This window comes from Crocuta crocuta, unplaced genomic scaffold (assembly GCF_008692635.1).
Source record: "Crocuta crocuta isolate KB4526 unplaced genomic scaffold, BGI_CrCroc_1.0 scaffold24, whole genome shotgun sequence".
NCBI classification, from domain to species: Eukaryota; Metazoa; Chordata; class Mammalia; order Carnivora; family Hyaenidae; genus Crocuta; species Crocuta crocuta.
Genome location: NW_027530974.1, coordinates 12836201 through 12856546, shown reverse-complemented (window position 1 = coordinate 12856546; position 20346 = coordinate 12836201). Strand labels below are relative to the sequence as shown.

Sequence of the window (20346 nt, the reverse complement as noted above, 5' to 3'; positions counted from 1 at the left end):
TGTTGAGAGGAAAAAAAGGCACCATTATTTTTGAAAACTAGCCAGCAAATGTCTAATCGGTTCTAGAAAATAAAACTGAAAGAAAGGGGGAAGGGATTAATAGAAATACCAAGACACTAGGGGATTCTACATGATTAAAAATTAAACCCTGTGTGATTAAAAATTAAATTATATATTATTCTTCTCCTCAAGTAAGTTTCCTATTGAAATACAACCATGTGCACAAATCACATGTATGCCACTTGATTAATTTTCACCAAGGGAACTTGGGTGATGGCCCTCAGATCATGAAACAGAACACTGACAAGATACTAAAAGCNCAGGAACCTGAACACGATGGCGTGTTAATGCTTGTTAGCGGATCCGGGTTCATGCTGCTCGTGACGGAGAATCAATGCAGAGACAGGAACTACAACTTTGTGAACCTTGGGAGGCACTTAACATTTCTTTGACTCCTATTATATAGGAATTAAAAAATGATGACTCGAGTTTTGCTTGTTACTTAATTGCTTTGAGTATCATGGTAAAGAGGTAGGTGGACCTGGGCTACTATATAATTAGTTGATAAACTACGAACACAAGGCTCGCTCTTCTGGGGAAGCATTTATTTAGAACGTGGCATTTAAGGGGATTGGCTGTCCAATGCAGATGTAGAATGTCACAGCATCATACACAATAATAACAGCCACCCCAGTCCCGGCTTGATGGGGGCCCTGCTGGGTATAGAATGTTCTAGTGAGGTTACCAGGTGGAGAGTTGGAATCGGGCTCATTCACTGGTAATTTGAGAGATGAAGGCAGCGTCGCTTTTGGCCTCTGACCACTGCCCCCGTCCCTTTGTTTCTCAGCATCCCGATGCCTTCTGGCTGTGGCCAGCAACCTCTCCCTCCCTCCTTCTCTCTCCTTCCTCCCCCACCCCCATTTTTCTCTCCTCTGGAGCCTAAGCTGTGAGTGTTCTGCTGCTGAGGATCCTGACACTGTGCACTGTGTACACATCCTTATATGTATCTTATCAGGTGAGCCCTCCACCGTCTCAAATCCCTGTGGTAGGAGGACGTCAAAGCGTTAGCCACATAACAGATGAGTGGTCAAGGGCATTTCTAACACGGTAGATACATGTTTGGAGTGATCCTCTTCTCTCCTCAAACATATCCTGGTTTCCACAGTAGAAAAGTTAAATCAGAGTCTTTTTTTTCTTATTGGCTTTCAACTAGGTGGGCAAGTTCTAGAACCTTCCTTCTGTAGATTCTGAGTGCCTAGACACCAGGTGTTCTAGACACCAGACCACCGCCTGCCACCATCCTCAGGCTGCTGCCCTCTGACTTCCTTCAGCAAGAGGTGCGTCCCTCTTCTGCTTGTGTCTCAGCCATGCCCTCCCACCCTGACTTTCCTGCTGAAAATTCTCTTTCTTTATAGATGTTCCTCCCCAGTCTCTCCTTCCTCCTCTCCTCAGGTGTTTTAGAGGGTCTAGTGCTGGCTCAGAATTAAGTCCAACAGGAGATACAGAATCAGACCAATTCCCCGTGCTCAACTTGGGGTGACAGGTTAACCAGAGGAAACAATTAGAGGAAAATTTGTGAGTCGTCATGCTCCATGGTACTCACTGTAAGTGCCAGCCACCTTCCAAAATAGGAAAAAGTGGTTCCCAAGACACGGGAAGAGGCATCCACCCTGCAGCGTGATCCCTTAGCATCCTGATGGCACTTAACTCTCTCCCCGACAACAGCTTTCACTGTGAGTTTCCCTTGTTAGACAGCGAACTCCCCCTGGCCAGAACTGTGTCTGCCCCTCTCACCAGCCCATTTCCAGCGCCCAAGCAGGTGCTCAGAACACATGTGTTGAACTAGCTTATTAATTCATCTTTTCGGGGGGGNATTAATTCATCTTTTCGGGGGGGGTGGGAATACAAGCATGAGGAGAGCAAGCCCTTCTGTGTTTAGAGTAAAAAAAGGATCCATTATTTTTGAAAACTAGCCAGCAAATGTCTAATCGGTTCTAGAAAATAAAACTGAAAGAAAGGGGGAAGGGATTAATAGAAATACCAAGACACTAGGGGATTCTACATGATTAAAAATTAAACCCTGTGTGATTAAAAATTAAATTATATATTATTCTTCTCCTCAAGTAAGTTTCCTATTGAAATACAACCATGTGCACAAATCACATGTATGCCACTTGATTAATTTTCACCAAGGGAACTTGGGTGATGGCCCTCAGATCATGAAACAGAACACTGACAAGATACTAAAAGCCCCCTCTTAGACCCTCTCCATTCACTTCCCTTACAAAGGTAATTCTTGTCTTGACTCCTGTTGCTGTAGATTAGTTTTGCCCTTTTGTGAGCGTTGTAGAGATGAAATCATACAGTATACTGTCTTCTGAGCTTGACTTCTTTTCACCACGCTCTTACATTTAGCAGTAGTTCATTCCTTTTGTCTGCCTCTAGTTTTCCATTATAGAAATACGCTGCTCTACTTACGCTGATGGCATTTGTTTTGTCTCTAGTTTTTGCCTATTGACGATGGTGCTGCTATGAACATTCCTGAATGTCTTCTTTGATGCCTGGGCATTGGGTGTATACCTATGAGTTTGCACGATTGCAGAATAGGTACATTTTCAGCCTTAGTAGATATTGCCAATTTTTCTGATCGCTTATACCAATTTGCACACCAACTGGCTTTCAGCGAAAGTTCCAGTCCCCCCCTCCCACTTTTAAAACACTTTTTGGCCAACACCCTCATATTATCATCTCGTAAATTTAGCCATTCTGGTGGGTACGCAACATCACCTTTCGCTGTTTTGATTTGCATCTTCCTGACATCTAAAGGAGTCAAACACCTTTTTATGTGCCTGTTGGCTATGTGTACACTTTTATGATGTGTTTGTTCGGGTCTTTGTGTTATTTTGCATACCATTTGGGCATTGTAACATTTAGTCATTTTACTGAAAGTTGGAAGGAGACTTCCTATTGAGGGATTTTAGACTTTATGAACTTGGCTTTCTTACTTAAAATTTTATTTTCTTTTATAGCACCAGAGCACAATCTTCAGATACAATCTTTGGGAGAAGACTGACATGCAAAGTAAGTCAAAGCAGAGAAGTTCTCATAGAAAGAAGGATAAAGGACTCAGATCCTTTCCTTCCCTTGACCCCTAATGTATTCCGTTCAAACTTAAATACTGCCTTATGGCAAAGTTAGGTTTTAAGAACCAAGATAACAAGTGAGCCAGTAAAAGCCTTCATAAATACTTTATATAAAATATTTGCTAGCACAAAGTGATAATGATAACAGGAGAAATAAGAATATGAAAGGCATTTTCACAGCTTCAGTGGGTTGTAATAGACATTATACTATTCATTTCCATTACATTTTCTTGCTTAGGGAAGACATTTCATGATTTCTTCTCCCCGCAGTTACAAGATCCTTTCAAATTTATTTGGATCCATTGTAGAAAATACATACACTAAGATACAACGTGTGTGTGTGTGTGCGCACGTACACAGGTGCACTCCTTTCCTCCAAATGCTCGATGCTTTCCTTTCTTTCTTTCTTTCTTTTCCCTCCTTCCTTCCTTCCTTCCTTCCTTCCTTGCTTTCTTTCTTTCCTGTTCCATCTATTGAATTAATCTCTATACCCAGTGAGAAGCTCGAACTCACAACCCTGAGGTCAAGAGTCTCATTCTCCTTGGACAGAGCCAGCAGGGTGCCCGGCGCTTTTCTGATTGTATAACTGAGACTTGGGGATGCCTGTGTTCTGAATCTTGCCTTGATCTCAGAGACACAAAAGTATTTGGATAGTTCAAGTGGAAAAACTTTGTGGTGAACCTTACTTAACACAGTGGGGAGGTATTTTTGTTTCCCGTGCGGAGCCTCACACTTGTTACACACAAGAACATCTACTAGTCCCTTTCACACTCATCTCATTTCGCCGTCTCCCAGACCCTGGAAGGTAATGCAGGGCCTCTGGTCTCCCTCTCCTCCTCTCCTTTTATCTCTCCCAGACCTTCATGCCCAAACTTCTACTTCTTTGCCGCCATCTGCTTTACCTCCCTTTTGTCTTTCCCAACGCCCCAGTTTCCTCTTTTCTAATTATTCCCAACAGGAGTGACTTGCAATCTGTAGACAAAAGAAGCTAAAAGAAATATGAAAATAAATTTGCATACAACGGAATCTGGCAAAGCAAGGGAGCTCAAAGGTAAGGAGGGATTAGTGCAGGGCTTTTCAAAAGTGTCCATGGTGGTTACTGGAATGATCTGAGGTAGTACCCTCGATGAACAATTCTTTAAAAATTTGAGTGGTTATATATTTATTTTAAGGGTGTTAATATATTTCTTCCATTTGTGGTACTCATTCTCAGCTTGATAAAAGGTCTTTTAAAATATTTAAGTATAAGAAATGACTATATTTCTCTGGCAAAACTTGTGAATTAGTGACACTTGGGAGATATTGGATGGTTCATGCTCAATAAATCAAAACTAATTTTATTAGAGGACTCTCTTCTCCCATCAGATCTAGATAAGCAGAAGTGAGCACATAATATTTCAAATTCTGCTCCCTCAGTGTGATACTAAGTATTAGAATTAAGACGATCTACTAGAGTGGTTTCAAGGTATATCATAGACCCCTGGGGGTCCCCAAGACATGTTGAAGGAGTCCATGAGGTCAACACTATTTTCAAAATAATCCTCAGGTGTTATTTACTTTTTTCAATTGTTGACCTTTCCACTGTTGATGCAAAAGCTTCAACATGGCGAGTAGAGTGCTGGCGTCTGAAGATGGTTCCAGGCGTTGGCCTGAGATGGCTCTGGTGGTAACTGTGTACTTCCTACTCTGAGAGAAAAAAAAGAAAAGCCAATGTCACTCAAAGTGGCCTTGATAAAGCAGTAAACATGATTAATTTCATTAAATCCCAACACTTTGCATCTTTTTACTGTTCTATGTGGTGAAATGGGATGGACGAATCACACAGTCTGTCTCCCCGAGTTTGCTGGATGCCGCAAGGAAGAGCACGCATTCTGGGTTGAATTACCTCCCTTTTCCATGGAATACTATTTTTATTTGTAAGCACTACTGACAGACAAACAAAGGTTATTTAGACTGGGTATGTGGCAGTCTACATATTTTCTCAGAAACAAATAAAGTGGGCCTGTTCCATCAAGGAAAAGAACTAGTAGTGTTTGTAAGCAATGACAAAATTGGCGCTTTCAAGTGGAAATTAGAATCTTGGAAACCTCATGTCGTGCATCACGAAGCCACTGGGCTGCTTTCTAGTACCTTCGGGCTCATGAAGAGATTGATTGTGATATTTATGCATGTGGTTTTTTGATATTTCATAACAAAATCTGTCAACATGTGAAGATCTGTATGTCTTAGGGAATCTATCTATCTATCTATCTATCTATATTTTTTTCAAATGGCCAATGCATGAGGTTACAAATCATGCATTGGTAAAAGATTCATTTTGTGAGTGAGATAGACCAGTGGATTTTAATGTAACAGAATGTGAAGTCATTGTTATGCTTTCAGATTACCTTCCACAGCATTTAAGAAACTACCATCGGCACTTGTGGGGATGAGCACTGGGTGTTATATGGAAACAAACTTAACAATAAACCATAAAAGAAAAAAAGAAAGAAACCACTATCATCAAATTTGGGGGTATCAAAAAAGAACATCTATAATCACATTAAAAGACTATTAAGAATATTTCTCTTTTTTGCAGTGACATATCTGCAGATGTGTCTAAAGCAGAGCCTGCTTTAGATCTTCTATCCCCTGTCTCTCTGTCCCTCCCCCACTTGCATGCTCACTCTCAAAAATAAATAAAACATTAGAAAATATTTAAAAACATAAAGCATTGTCAGTTTCTTAATACTTTTTGTTATAGAAAAAACTAAATATTTTTACTTTTCATAACAATATTTGCTTGCACATAGCAGGTCTATTATTTTTCAAAGAATAAATATTTAAAAAGTCTCAGTTTTCATGTCTCACACAGCATATATCAGTGGATATAGTTTACATAAACAAAAGCTCTTTAGTGTCTTCAGTAATTTTTAGGAGAGTAAAGGGGTCTGAGACTAAAAAGTGTGAGAGCCAGTCCTGTCCAATCAAAACACTCCATTTCTCACAACTGACAATGGCCTAAGGTGTGTGTGTGTGTGTGTGTGTGTGTGTGTGTGTGTGTGTGTGATACGGATGAGTGGTAACATAGGATCTTGCATCACAATAATGTTAAGGGAAGGAGGGGCGCCTGGGTGGCTCAGTCAGTTAAGTGTCTGGCTCTTGACTTTGGTTCAGGTCATGATCTCATGCTTTGTGGTTTTGACCCCCCACATTGAACTCCGTGCTGACGGCATGAAGCCTAGTTAGGGTTCTCTCTCCCTCTCCCCCGCCCCCACTCATGTACTCTGTCTCTTTCTCTCTCTCAAAATAAATAAATAAACTTAAAAAATGATAAGGGGAGGGGATACAAAGACTATTGTCAAGAGACTGTTGTATGAGGGGGAATAATGCCAGCCTGGTGCAGAGAGACAATTTCTGGTAACTTGTGAAAATGCAGAAGACTCTGGGTACAACCAATGCTTGAGACAGAAACAAAGAGAAAATACCAACATTGATTCAGAAATAAAAGATATGATGAAAGATATGGATCTTTTTCCTCTTCACCATTTGTTGTAGCAGGAAGCCCATAAGATGACTGACCATCCTCCAATGATCCCCACTTCCTGACGTTCACATCATGAACTGCCTCCCCTTGGCTGTGGGCCAAACCCAGTGACTTGCCTCTAACCAACAGAATACAGCAGAAGGGATGGGATGTCACTACTGAGATCAGATTACAAAGAGACAGTGACATCTGTCTTGCCCACCCTTTCTTACTGTCCCTGGCTGGTTCTGCCATGTTATGAGCTGCCCTGTGAAAGAGTCAAGTGGCAAGGACCTGGCAGGACTTCAGGCAACAACCCAGGAGAAACTGAGTCCTGTCAGCTACCTTGTGAGTAGAGCTACACTTAGAAGTGTCTTTTCCTTTACTGCAGTCTTTGGGTGCGACACATAGCTCTGACCAATACCTTGATTACTGCATTTTGAGAGGCAGAGGCACCCACTTAATCCATGTCTGGATTTCTGATCCACAGAAACTGTTAAATAGTAACTTTTATTGTTTAAAGTTGTTAATTTATGGGGTATTTTGTTACACAGCGATTGATAACTAATATGTATATATATATATTCATGCAAAACTTGCACACAGTTTCAGGAGACTTTGAGAAATCCCTGAAGCCCATTAATGGATAGTCTATAGACCCTGTTAATAAACCCTGCTCTAGGAAAGCATTAAAAGGAAAGATATCAAAGGAAGAAAGAAAATAAGACCAGCCAAGAAAGTAGTAGAAGGGAAAATCTAGACAGTATAATTAGAGGCAGTTATATCCGGGAAGTAAAACAAGAACCCAGTGCCTTAATGAGGAGAAAGTTTCCCTAGAACTTTCCAGGGGGATGGATCCCTAAGGATAGCAGCTAAATTGGTAAGGCAAGCACTTTTATCATGAAATAAAATTGGCTGGATCTGTACCCAAGAAAAGAAAAGACCAATGTTCTGTATTTAGGTGTGTGGGAAGAGAGTTTTCAACTCAGCCTTGTGGGTAGGAGATATGTTGAGTAATAAATTAAGGAGTCTAAAAGTGGGATCTGTGGAATAAAAATGTGCATGTCACAGAAAAGACTCTAAGTTACAAAAAGTTTTATAATGGCCCAGGTAAGTTGGAGGTGCAGAGAATGGCCTCAAGAATGATCAAACCCAAGGATTTAGCGGATGTTAACAGGTCTCTGCTTCATCTTTTTGGTTGGCCTCCAAATGGCCAGGGGTTGGGTGTGGGGTGGCAAGTCTGCGGAGAGAGCTCTAGGCTTTCTAAAGCCACAGAGAGTGACACTCAAAGAAAAAGAATGTCTTCTCTCAGTGCCCACATATAAAATCTGGAGGAGGTCTCAGATGGTTCTACTTGGGCAGCCATTATCTCCCCAGACACCCCGGAACTATATGAATTGGCATGAAAGATAATTACCTAAAGGCAAAGGGGGTGCTTGTGTCTGAAAAGGAGAAACAATGCGGGCCGGATAATATGACATGTGTCTACTGCAGTGAGTGACAATGATCAGAGGCTGGGAAGGTTGTTTAATATTTCAAGTTATGCCAACACTATAAACTTGAGACTCAAGACTTAACATGGATGTGTAGTGTTTGTGCCTCAACAGCCCCTCATTACAGGAGATTGGGACTCTTTGAACTGACTTGGGATGATGGAGTCTAATGAATAGGGCTCTGTCAGGGGAAGGACTGGAAAAGGAGCTTGGGGATGAAAGCACAAATTCAGAGGCTTGGATTTTTAAGGAGAAATTCAGCCCTTTCTCCTTCTTGCGCGTCAGCATCTGTTGTTTTCCTTCCAGAACACAAAGTGGCTCGTTAAGCCCATATCCATCTGAATAAAGACTGAACAACCACTATAGCGAAGGCTTAGCTGCCGGATGCTCTCTGATGTGACTGGGTTGAATTTCTACTGCTCTCTGGAGTCCCTGGGAGAGCCCTGGGCTCATGCGGGGACTCCCAATATTTTTTGAACTGAACATTTGGTTCCAAATGGCAGAGATTTAATTCCTAAGCACACAGAAAGAGTCAGTGCTGACTATTCAGTTGAGCTATTCTTAGGTTGTAAATAAAGACTTGTGATTTACTAAATTGAGGAGTATTGTGGGGGGAAAAAACCCTGAATGTTCAGCTGAGACCAACAGTAACGTAGAACTTGGCAGAAGAGATCTCTTGGGTGGGCCATCTTCCTTCCTGACTTGTCCGCAAAAAAGTGCCACAGTGGGATTTGGTGGGACAGGAAAGATGTTAAATAATATGTGAAATAATCAACATATAATAGATAAGGGAACACATTTCTAACTTCTGTAAAGGTTTTCAACTCTTTAAAAAAATTTTTTTAATGTTTTATTTATTTCTGAGAGAGAGAGACAGACAGCGTGAGCAGGGGAGGGTCCGAGAGAGGGGGAGATACAGAATCTGAAGCAGGCTCCAGGCTCTGAGCTGTCAGCACAGAGCCCAATGCAGGGCTCGAACCCACGAACTGTGAGATCTTGATCTGAGCCGAAGTCGGATGCTTAACCGACTGAGCCACCCAGGCACTCTAAGGTTTTCAACTCTTGATTGGTCACCATCATGGCATATGGACAACATAAATTTCAACTTAAAAATTACGTTGTACTGAATTTGTTTACTTTAAGGAATGGACATATAATGCCTAATAGAAAAAGCATGCCTGTAGTTACATTCTATGACCTTGTTCAAAGCCAGTCCCTTCAGTAAATGTCTCATAAGTGACTGCTTGCCCTGTTTTTCTGGGTACACTGCCTTTCCCTTGATGACCAAGGCACATTATAAAGATACACCACTTTAATCTCTCCTCTCAGTACTTGAATTAAGTGGAAGTTCATGGTGTATCCTTGATCAACACTCAAGAGGCTTCCCTCTTGAGTCCCTTGGATATATTTATCTTGAGGATCCCATCAGATATGAATGATCTCCCTCGTTTAAGTTTTGCCTTTTTCTAGTATCTACGCATCTTATATACTTCTACATTTTTACCAACAAGTCTATACAGAGCTAAAATAAATAATTTAGATACCCATTATATTTGTGTTCTGTGCTCTGCCCAACATTTTTCATGCATGAATATCGCCAAAATTATGAGAGGAAGAGGTCAGAGAAATGAAAGAGAAGATGTTTCTCCTCCAATAACCACACTTTTCAACGCCTGAAATTACAGGAGGGATTTGCTTTGGCTCTTCTGGAATATTTCTTCTGATTTCTGGAAATTACTGCCTTACACAGTCTGTGCAATATTGACTTTTGGGAAAGAGGGAAAAGAAACATTCACATGTCCCCTAAATATCCTTTCGGTGGCTTTTCTGGTAGTTCATTTTGGCCCAATAACGATTTATTGAGTCTAATACATGTGCCACAGAGCCAGGCACCTAATGTACAGACACGATTCTTGCTTTCCAAAATATTATGGTCTACAGAACCAGAATTAAGGGAAGAGGGCAAGGGAAGTTGCACTTAGTGATGTCTAACTCTGAGGAGATCTTGTGGCAAACACTCATGGGTATTACTTCACATCACCTTGAGGACCACACTGTGACCTCGGGCATAGCTGCCTTTATCTTAGAGATTCAGAAGACATTCTCCACGTGCCCAGGCCACACAAGTGATATGCTGCCCACTATGATTCAAGCAAGGTGTGATTCCATGCTTATTTTTATTATTTGATACCGTTCCTTCTGTCAGTGCTGTTCTGTTTGCCCTGAAACTAAGTCCTAGAAATTCCACTTCTTTCTCACTGCTGAAGTCTAAAAACTGATAATGTTAAGATTGGTTAGAAAAACATGCTTTCCTCGAGTCTAAAAACTGATTGGTCTTTGTAGGTTGTGAATTTCATATCTCACGTGAGCCTTATGGGATTTGAGTTCATTCACATCTGACTTTCTATTTCGGAAGGAAGAAATTACAGTGATAGTATGCACACATACAGTGGCTTTCTAGCAAAGTATCTTTTCAAAAGAGATTATGAAGACATCGACATTACTTGCGGGGAGATAGATAGCTTTTGGCAAGGTAACATTTAGAAGCATTGAAAAATCAGGAATTAAGAACAGAGGTGCTGGATATATTTGTAATAGGTTCCACAAATCTTAAATTGTATCTGGATTTGCCCATCATTATCAGCGGAATCTTTATTCAAGCCTGGTTTATACAATAGGTTTTGCCAAAGTCAATGGCTCTATCACATGTCTTAGAATTAGCATCATGGAGACTGTTCCCAGATTGAGGTCACCAAGCTGGTCACGCGTAGTTTTCAGATAGTTCATATAAGGCCCTGTTTGGTTTGAATACGGATTAATGAGCGATTTCTGTTAGTAAACACAAACATAACTTTCATTATTTAAATACACAGGAATAATTGTAGGAGTACAAGTCTGTACCATGATGGGCAGTTGGGCTATTTCATGAATAATATATTAGTGAGCCTTTCTTTTTATTTATTGTGTAGGCCCAGGAGGGTTGGTCTGACTCCCCGGGTCCAGCCTAAATTGGCACATGTCCATAGCAGCCACAGTGTCCATGAGAAGTGCGTCCATGCTTCAGAATGGAGCCTTCATTTGTTTAAGGAGCCTGATGACATCATGTCACGGGCCTTATACCCCAAAAGGCCCAGGAACCCATGAAAGAGCACAGCCTCCCTGCTTAGTTAATGTAGACCTACCACAAAGATTTCTGTCTTCAGATCTAATTTCAAGGAGAACCAGGTTGGAGAATTCAAGGNTTTGCTTCCCACATTGGTTGGTTGGCCCCAAACGTGGTAACTGATTAATGTCTGAGAGCTCTAATTAGCAATGGCTAATCAGGTCCACACGCACCAGGATATTGATTCCTGCCTCAAGAAAACTAATCTAATTGTGCTCCTTATCACTAGCAAATGGTTGGTGTATGAAAACAATGACCCATCTGTCTATTGGAAAGGCTACTCCATTATGACAGTGTTGGAATGGAAGCAAGTTTAGAAACTGCCAAACAGTGGTGTCGGGAAAAATAGCTCTGATCCCCAAAGGAGAAGAGTTGTGAATATTCAGGATGAAGTTTTCCTTTTAACTTTCCCAGCAGAGGAAAACTGGCATTTGAGTCAAATGTGTCCTTTGGACCACAGAGGGGAGGGAGAAAAGCTGCCTTTGCTGGCCTCTCTCGGCTTTTGAAACAGTTGACAACAGACCCTTGTCTACCTTCCGGCTACCCTTAAAATCATGGTGATTGTTCTGCAGTAATTAAAGCACCTGCGCTGCTCACCTTGGTGGCTTCCTAATTTCAGGGACCGTAATAAAAAACACATCCCTAAAGAGGTAATAATATCAGCACGGCACTAGGAAATGTACAAAAACAAAACTTAGCATGCAACTTACGTGGGCTTCCCCTCCCCCCCCTTTGGTAAAAATTGCAAATTCACATTTTCCATAGCACTTAAAAATTTTCTTTTTTTAAATTTTCAGCGTTTACTTATTTTTGAGAGAGAGAGAGAGAGACAGAGAGAAACAGAGAGCATGAGCAGGGGAAGGGCAGAGAGAGAGGGAGACACAGAATCCAAAGCAGGCTCCAGGCTCCGAGCTGTCAGCGCAGAGCCCAATGTGAGGCTTGAACTCATGAACTGTGAGATCATGAACTGAGCCGAAGTCAGATGCTTAACCGACTGAGTCACCCAGGTGCCCCTCCATGGCACTTTTAAAGCAAGAGCACCATCTAGTAAAGATGGTCTTCTTTGTCTCTCTAAACATAGCACTAGTCTTTTTGTTTTGTTTTTTAATATTGAAATCTAAAATGTGATCATTTGGAAATTTTCTCTAGAAAAGCCCACAGGCGCCATCACTCCAGCCACAGTGGAGCAATCCTCTGATAGCCGTGTCTGCTTAGTGCCCCCCTGGAGCAAGTCTCACCCACCGCTGCCTTTGTGCTATCCTTCTTATTAGCTATTCCCGTGAGAGCACTTATCACACTGTATTGCCATTGTTTGTTGATCCGTCTGTCTCCCCAACTAGGCTGGAAAGTTCTACAGGGCAGCAGCTTTATCTGATTCATTGGTGCAAAAACGGAAGGTCTTAGGTGCTTATCACAAAGTGGTAAGGTCACCTTTCTCTATTAATCCTCTAGATTGCAGCAGGTAGGACCGGCCACCCACCTTATGATGCCCCCTGCCCTCTCCAGGTCTCTCAGGGTTTCTCAGAGTGTCCCACGTCCAAAGTGCCCAGTTGAGGTGAATCTGTGACGTTGCCTCTGTCCCTCCTTCATAAGGATCTGCACTGAGACCCCACTGTTGTCTCCCAACAGGGTCCAGGCCCACCCATTCCCCTTGGGTCAGCGCTGTTACTGTTAGTCTGACACGCGGGGATCGGTGGTGACGTTTTCCTTCCCTTAAATGGAAGCCATTATGGTGGAAGTGAAGGGGAAAGTGACATCAAATGGAAATGAATTTAGAGAATGGAAATGAATTTAGGTGGCTTGCAGACATGACAAGGAGTTTGACTTTGATTCCAAATGCAGCAGGAGACCTCAAAGAAGGTCACGATGTGATCAAGTTTATTTAAAAGATTACTCTGGTGTTGGACAGCTAGCCGAGTGGTTAAGCAGAAATGCCAGTAGGAGACTACTGGAACAGCCTTGGGTGATGGCAGTGGAAATGGACATGGGATTGAGTGAGTGTGCATTGGACATGCAACCTCCTGACCAGTTATGAATGCAGGAGGGAAGGGAAGAATTCAACCTGGTCCCCGGTTTTCATCAAGCAAATGACCGCACACTGTTTCATTAGAAGGGGAATATCTATGGAAGTAAGGTTTGGGATCCAAATCAAGGGCTTTGTTAGAAGATCCAGTTGAGGAGCACCTGAGTGGCTTTAGTCGGTTAAGCGTCCGACTTTCGCTTAGGTCNAAAATAAAAAAAAAAAAAAATAAAAAAAAAAAAAAGGTGGAGGAAGCGGCGAGTGGAATGTGGTTCGCTAGGCCTGGGGCTACTTCCCCGACTCTCATTTTTGTATTCTAAGGCAGTAGGAATAGCCCAACGGGCTCGCGCAGTGGAACACGATATTCTAACACTGATGAATTTCCCAAGGTGTGTTTTATTTGGTCTTCAATAAAACAGTGTGCAGGGCACCCGCGTCTTCGAACAGCCTGAGCTGCAAAAAAGCCCATTTCAATAGTGCTCCTTCTTTTATCCTAATGTGAGGATCACGCCTGAATGTCCTTCTCTCCTCATGAGAAACAAAGGTTTACTGGCACAGGGTACAACCAGATCCATGGAGAGAAAAGGCATATTGCTGCCACTCAGTCTCTAAATAAAAAAAAAAGAAAAGAAAAGAAAAGAAAAGAAAAAGAACAACCACAAAAGAAACTAATCAACAAAAGCTTTGGCTTAACCACAGGTAAAAATTTACAATTAGAGGAGGCTTTTGTTCTCATTCTAAAACACGGTATTTCTGTCATTTCCAAGCTTCAGCTCTGAATGACAGGTGTGTGTTTGCTGTGCATTTGGGTAATTAAAGGGTCCACCCAAGTTGTTTCTTCCAAACGTGGGGGACAGTCAGGCCCAAGAGTGACTGAGTTTAGGTCTCTCACTGTTCTGCCGAGATTCAAAATGACAGATTTTGCAGCTTCAAGACAAATTATTTCCTCAAGGCCTGAGATAGTGCCTGGTCTATTACGTGATCAGTGGCTATTTGTTGCATGAGTGGCTGAATGAGAAGGCCAAGTGACAAAGTAGGAAGAAGGCTTGATTTAATTAGGAGATCTGGATTCTTGGGAAGGTCATTTATACACGCTGCACCTGAACCTTCTCAAATGTGCCACCTTAAAACCAAGGAGCTTTAAAGTGATGTGTTGAAGAAGTAGTTCAACAGGCAAAAATAACAGAAACCAATTCTACTAATTTCTCACATATCTTAGATGAGGTGCAAATGCACAGTGCATAATATATATTAAAATCTTTCCTCTCTCATGACCCAATCCCTCTCTCTCCTTAACATCCTGTCTCCAGAGGACTTGCCTTCCACTCTCTCTCTCTCTCTTTTTTTTTTTTTCTGAGAGAGAGAGAGAGAGACAGCGTGAGCAAGGGAGGGTCAGAGAGAGAGGGAGCCACAGAATCTGAAACACACTCCAGGCTCTTAGCTGGCAGTCAGCACAGGCCCCAATGCGGGGCTCGAACCCACAAACCATGAGATTATGACCTGAGCGGAAGTCGGATGCTTAACCGACTGAGCCACCCAGGCGCCCCGCCTTCCACTCTCTTAACTGTAGCTGGTGAGACGCACCCATCCTTTGTGACTGTGTCTCCCTCCAGAAAGGATTCTACATCTCTAGGAGGGGAAAGCAAAGGGGAAACTGGGCACAGACGGTATCTTTGGAGGTCTGGGAGAGGAGGTAAGTTGGAGAAGATTCTCACCTGAGTAGTTTTGCACCATCACATGTGCAAAATGGGAAAAATAATTCCTGCTCCCTGGTTTTGCTGGGATGATTAAATGAGATACAGCCATGGAGTCGTAAACGCCCCACAGACATGCACTGTCATTATTCTGTGTGCTGTGTAAGCATCATTTAGAGACTTTAGTGCAAGTTTTGATCTTATTCTCACAAAAGATAAGGCTCATCTCATAAGAAGCCTGTATCTGCTTTCCTTTTTAAAAAATAAGTTCCAGGGGCACCTGGGTGGCTCAGTCAGTTAAATGTCTGACTTCGGCTCAGGTCATGATCTCATGGTGTGTGAGTTTGAGCCCGGCGTCAGGCTCTGTACTGACAGCTAGCTCAGAGCCTGGAGCCTGCTTCAGATTCTGTGTCTCCCTCTCTCTCTGTCCCTCCCCAGCTCATACTCTGTCTCTGTCTCAAAAATAAATGCACATAAAAAAAAAAGTTCCAGGAGCCCCTGGATAGTTCAGTCAGTTGAGCAACCCACTCTTGGAATCTCAGTTCAGGTCATGATCGCATGGCTCTGTAGGTTCAAGCCCTGTGTCCGGCTCTGCACTGACAGAGTGGAGCCCACTTGGGATTCTCTCTTTCTCTCTCTCTCTCTCTGTCCCTCTTCTGTTTTTGCTCTCTCTCTCTCACAGTCAATAAACTTAAAAAAATAAGTTCCAAAATAAATAAAAATCAAATTGATAGCCTTATAGAAAAGCCAACACAAGACATGTCTAGAAGTAGCTCTAAATGCACTGTTAAGGTTCATTGTCAGCCCCATACGTAGCATAGTTTAGAGTAGGGAAAATCTGTGCTTTTGCCACTCATTTAAAAATAATTTTAGTTTCCATGTGAATATGTTGTGTATGCCCAGTACCTTCAATGAGCTATTTATTTACACGGCCAGATTTGAGAATTGTGTCTTAAGTAGAACATCAATGATAAAAATCTGGAAATGCTATTCTTTCCATTAAAAAGTGAGATTTATGGGCTTTCTGTTTTCTGTGTTTGTTTGTCTTTTTAAATCATTGATTTCATGAGTATTGTTGATTCTCAGAACAGACAAAATAGAAAAATCTAAAAAAAACCTTCAGAAAATCTGGTCAATTCTGTGTTAGTTCCTTCTTGGTGCACAAAAATTACTTTAAAGCTTAGTTAAGACAACACACATTTGTTAACTCCCCGTCTTTTGGGTCTTTTTGGCTTGGAGTCCCCTATGAGATTGCAGTCGTGCTGTCGATGGGGGTGTCTGCATGTGATGTATTGACTGGGGCTGGAGGGTCTATTTCTGTGATGGCTCCCTCGTGTGCTGTTAGGAGGAGGCCTTAGGTTCTCACAACGTGGACCTTTCTGTAGGTCTGCCTGAGTGTCCCCATGACATGGCGGCTGGCTTCCCCTAGAAGGAATGCTCTAGTAGAGAGTAAGGAAGAAGCCACGGTACATTTATGTCCTTATCTTGGAAGTCATGCACTGTCACTTTGTCCACATTCTATTTGCTAGAAGTAAGTTTGCTCACACTTAAGGGAAAGAGAATTAGACTCTACTTTCTGAAGGAAGGAGTATCAAAAAACTTTGTGGACACACTGTAAAACCAACCCAAGTTCTCTGGCGTAAGTTACATTTGTAGATTATGTTCCAAACAAAATAGGAATCTTTCGCAAGAGGGGTAGCTACTTACATTACTAGATTCTCAGGATACAGAACATAAATCTCTTCATTGGTCACGGAGAAATTGAGTTCAGAGGCATAAGTAAGCTTCCTCTACGTCTAGAAAAATTCAGCATCCAAATCTAGACTTGGATTAGATTTTCTGATGTATAATTCCAGATATGGTCACATCTAAATAATGATAGCAAAAACAGGGCTCTTGGGCTCTTCTGGACTTCACTATTCTAACTTCTGGCTATGTACATGATCTCAAACAGCTGGATTTAAACTGGAAGCATTTCATGAAAACTTCGGATGTTTCCAAATATAGGAAACATAAAAGAACTGTCCAGACCCGTTGGTAAATGCGTAATTCTGCATGCTGAATGGTTATCCTGTTAAAGACTTCATTCCCCTCCCCCATGTATATTACTCTATATGGAAAGCTTCCAATGTAATCAAATGTTAAGTTGGAAATTTGGACCAAGGAAACAAGAGACCATAAATATCAGATAGCAGAGTGAGGTGTGGGACAGGACTGAGATGCAAGTGCCGAGAAAAAGTATTTGTAAAATTTTTGCACAAGTTCTGTGCCCTGCTTCCTGGGTCCTTCAACCAGCTGTGGCTAAGTCAAGGGGGGTCTTATAAGGAGGATTTTAGAATAAGGCAACCAATGTCCCTAAAGCAAGGAAGAACTTCTGTGGGACCACTCGGGATTCATAAGTGTTTTCTCTAGGCAGAAGGCACAAGGAACTGGTCCCTGGCCCTGGACTGTGAAACTTTACCTAAGGGAACCAGAAAAATCATGGGGATTTCCAGAAGTTTCATCCTGCAACAGAGAAACCATTATCTCACGGAACAGATTGAAAGAGGATAGTGGAAAATAAAAAGAAAGAAGCTTTTATGATGAACTATCTTTCATGCATGCTCTGTGTTTAACGTAAGTCTTCACCGGAATGTATCATGGATATTTCCTCCCTTTTAAACAATGCAAAGTGAGTTATGAAGAAAAGATGAAGTTAGTTTCAATGTAATCACTAATTAATATGACAATTACATTAATTATTAATGCAATGATGTGAGAAACCTGGACTTTGTATACTACAACATAGTATATTTATATATATCAATGTTCCCAGGATTTAGGGAGATATATGGGGGTCTTTACCTCTAACTCATAATTCTTGTAAGGTTGTTTCTAATTTTCCTGTCTCCTCATTTGGTGGCTCTTTTGTCACTTGTCGCAGTTTTCTGTATGCTTCATTATTTTATCCCTGCTCTCTTTTTAAAATTTTTAACACTTATTTATTTTTGAGAGACAGAGCAGGGGAGGGACTGAGAGAGAGGGAGTCACAGAATTCAAAGCAGGATCCAGGCTCTGAGCTGTCAGCACAGAGCCTGATGTGGGGCTTGAACCCATGACTGGTGAGATCATGACCTGAGCTGAAGTTGGCCACTTAACCAACTGAGCCACCCAGGCACCCCTGTCCCCACTCTTCTTTAATTAATAGCTGGTAGGGAGACAACCTTGTTGGGATTGTGAATTAAAGGAGCTTAAATGGGACACCATAGTGTGTCCCATCACCCCCACCCCCCTTTGGTTGCTCCCCAAAGGTCTTCAGAAAAAGTTGATGGAGGACTGACTCAGGACAGAAGACATCTACTTAAACGTGTGTGTTAGGTAAGCAACAGAGGTATATCCACACGAGATGATCACTGAGTATTGGGTGAATAAATTTGTTTTTGCCTTTAATGAGACTCTTCTCGACATACATATTTTTCATTCATTAGTTGATTCATCAGGTGTGTACTGAGCACCTACTCTGTGGCAGATGCTGAGGGTAGATGACTTGATGCCGGCATGGATTGAATTATTTAGTCAACTGGTTCTATTCGAGTTCCTGCACTCCAGCCTAAATGTTGTGCTCTGTAACTTAGACCAAGAAATGAATTTTCCATGCCTTTTGAGAATGGCAAATCTCATACACCACTTAAACAGATGAAGAAGCAATGGATTTAGCACCAGATGAGGAACGAATTCTAATATCACAAATGGTAGAGAATTTGTTGCGTGGACCTACTGGTAATAAGACGAAACACTTTCCTTTGATATAATGTTTTTGTTTTCCTGATTGCTACCTTCATGTTGTACTTCCTGAGGGAGGTAAGCCAACCTCTCTGAACTGTTACAGGTGAGGTTAAGGGTTCTCACAGCCCAAAGCTAGTGACCAGGAAAGCCCATCTTTGTTCTATGAAATCCAGTCTTTTCTCTCTTAAATCACGGCTGTAGACATTACCTCTTTGTACCATCATTTCAGCGTATGTAGTATTGGGTTGATTTTGATGCAACGTGGATTAAATATTTGGAGATGTGACTGGATGCACTTGCAGCCAAATGGTTTCCCCAGAGCTGGAGTGTATCATTAGTGCCTCCGTTTTGGGGCCTGAATATTCTTGACCTGCTGCTCTGCTTAATAAAAGAGTTGCGATACCAGAAATGGAGGCTTAAGAATGGTTTTCATGCATCGAGCCCTTGGCATATGTCCCTGGCAGCAAACCTCTGCCCTTCATATGCCAGGAAGCTGACGTGAAGGCTTGCTGCCAAGGCTCGATGCTTCAGGAGGAGTTATCCCTCCCCACCACTGACTCCTAAACAGCAGAGAGGGACTGAGGCTGGTGAAGGCCCAGGGTGTCCTAACTCTCATAGACTTCAGATGCCCCAGCCCTCATGGCAGAGTGAAGCCACAAGGGAAAAGCAAATTTGGATGTGGTACATCCAGACAATGGAACACTATTCGGTGCTAAAAAGAAATCAACGATCGAGTCAGGAAAAGATTGGAGGAGACTTAATTGCATATTACTAAGTGAAAGACGCTGGTCTGAAAAGGCTACATATGGTAGAATTCCAACTCTGTGATACTGTGAAAAAGGTAAAACTAGAGAACGTAAAGACATCAGTGGTTGCCTGGGGGTAGGTGGAAGGGATGAATGGGAAGGGAAGGGAGCACAGAGGCTGTTTAGGGCAGTGAATATATTCTGTATGATACTGTGATGATGGGTTCATGTCATCATCACAGTTTGTCTAAAGCCTCAGAATGAACACCAAGAGTGAACTGTCATGTAGATTACGGACACATGGACTATGGCGATAATGACATGTCAATGTAGGTCCATCAGTTGTGACAAATGCACCGCCCTGGTGGGGGAGGTTGATAATGAGGGAGGCTGCGCATGTGTGCAGGCGGAGGATGGATGGGAAACGCCTGGACCTTCCTCTCAATTTTTCTGTGGACCTAAAATTACTCTAAAAATATAAAGTCATTAAAAAAGACAAAGGGAGAATTTGCCTGCTCTTAATGGCAGCCCTCCTCTTAGAAGCTGGGCTCCTCCCTAGAGAGTTGTTGGGCTCTGTTTTCTGGTCAGCACAGGGAAGTGAGTGATGAGCAAACCACTGAGGCTGAAATGCATTTAGGGTTTGTTGCCAACTCCAGCATTTCCCTCATTGCACATATTGTGTTGCGACAATGGTCTGATCAAATGTTTCCTAATTTCATTGTGGACTTCCTGTCTAATGAGTCCCTTTCTCCCCTGCTCTAAATAAAGAAGATGCTAAAAACGTGACACACGCCACAGATGGGTCACCCACATATGG

At 42.1% G+C, this 20346-nt stretch overlaps 1 long non-coding RNA gene across 4 annotated transcripts in view; it reads left to right on the top strand.

The window, feature by feature from the left end:
- Nucleotides 1–1277: 1277 nt before the first annotated feature.
- Nucleotides 1278–20346, top strand: part of LOC144236379 (uncharacterized) — an 80351-nt gene continuing 61282 nt past the window's right edge. For 2 of the 4 annotated variants that reach the window (XR_013336502.1, XR_013336500.1), the window contains exons 1-3: nucleotides 1278–1337; nucleotides 3030–3081; nucleotides 4102–4194. This is a non-coding gene — a long non-coding RNA (uncharacterized LOC144236379). Of the gene's footprint in view, nucleotides 1338–2504; nucleotides 2608–3029; nucleotides 3082–4101; nucleotides 4195–17430; nucleotides 17629–20346 lie in introns of those variants that run through there. The other 2 variants (XR_013336501.1, XR_013336503.1) reach the window with 2 other exon arrangements.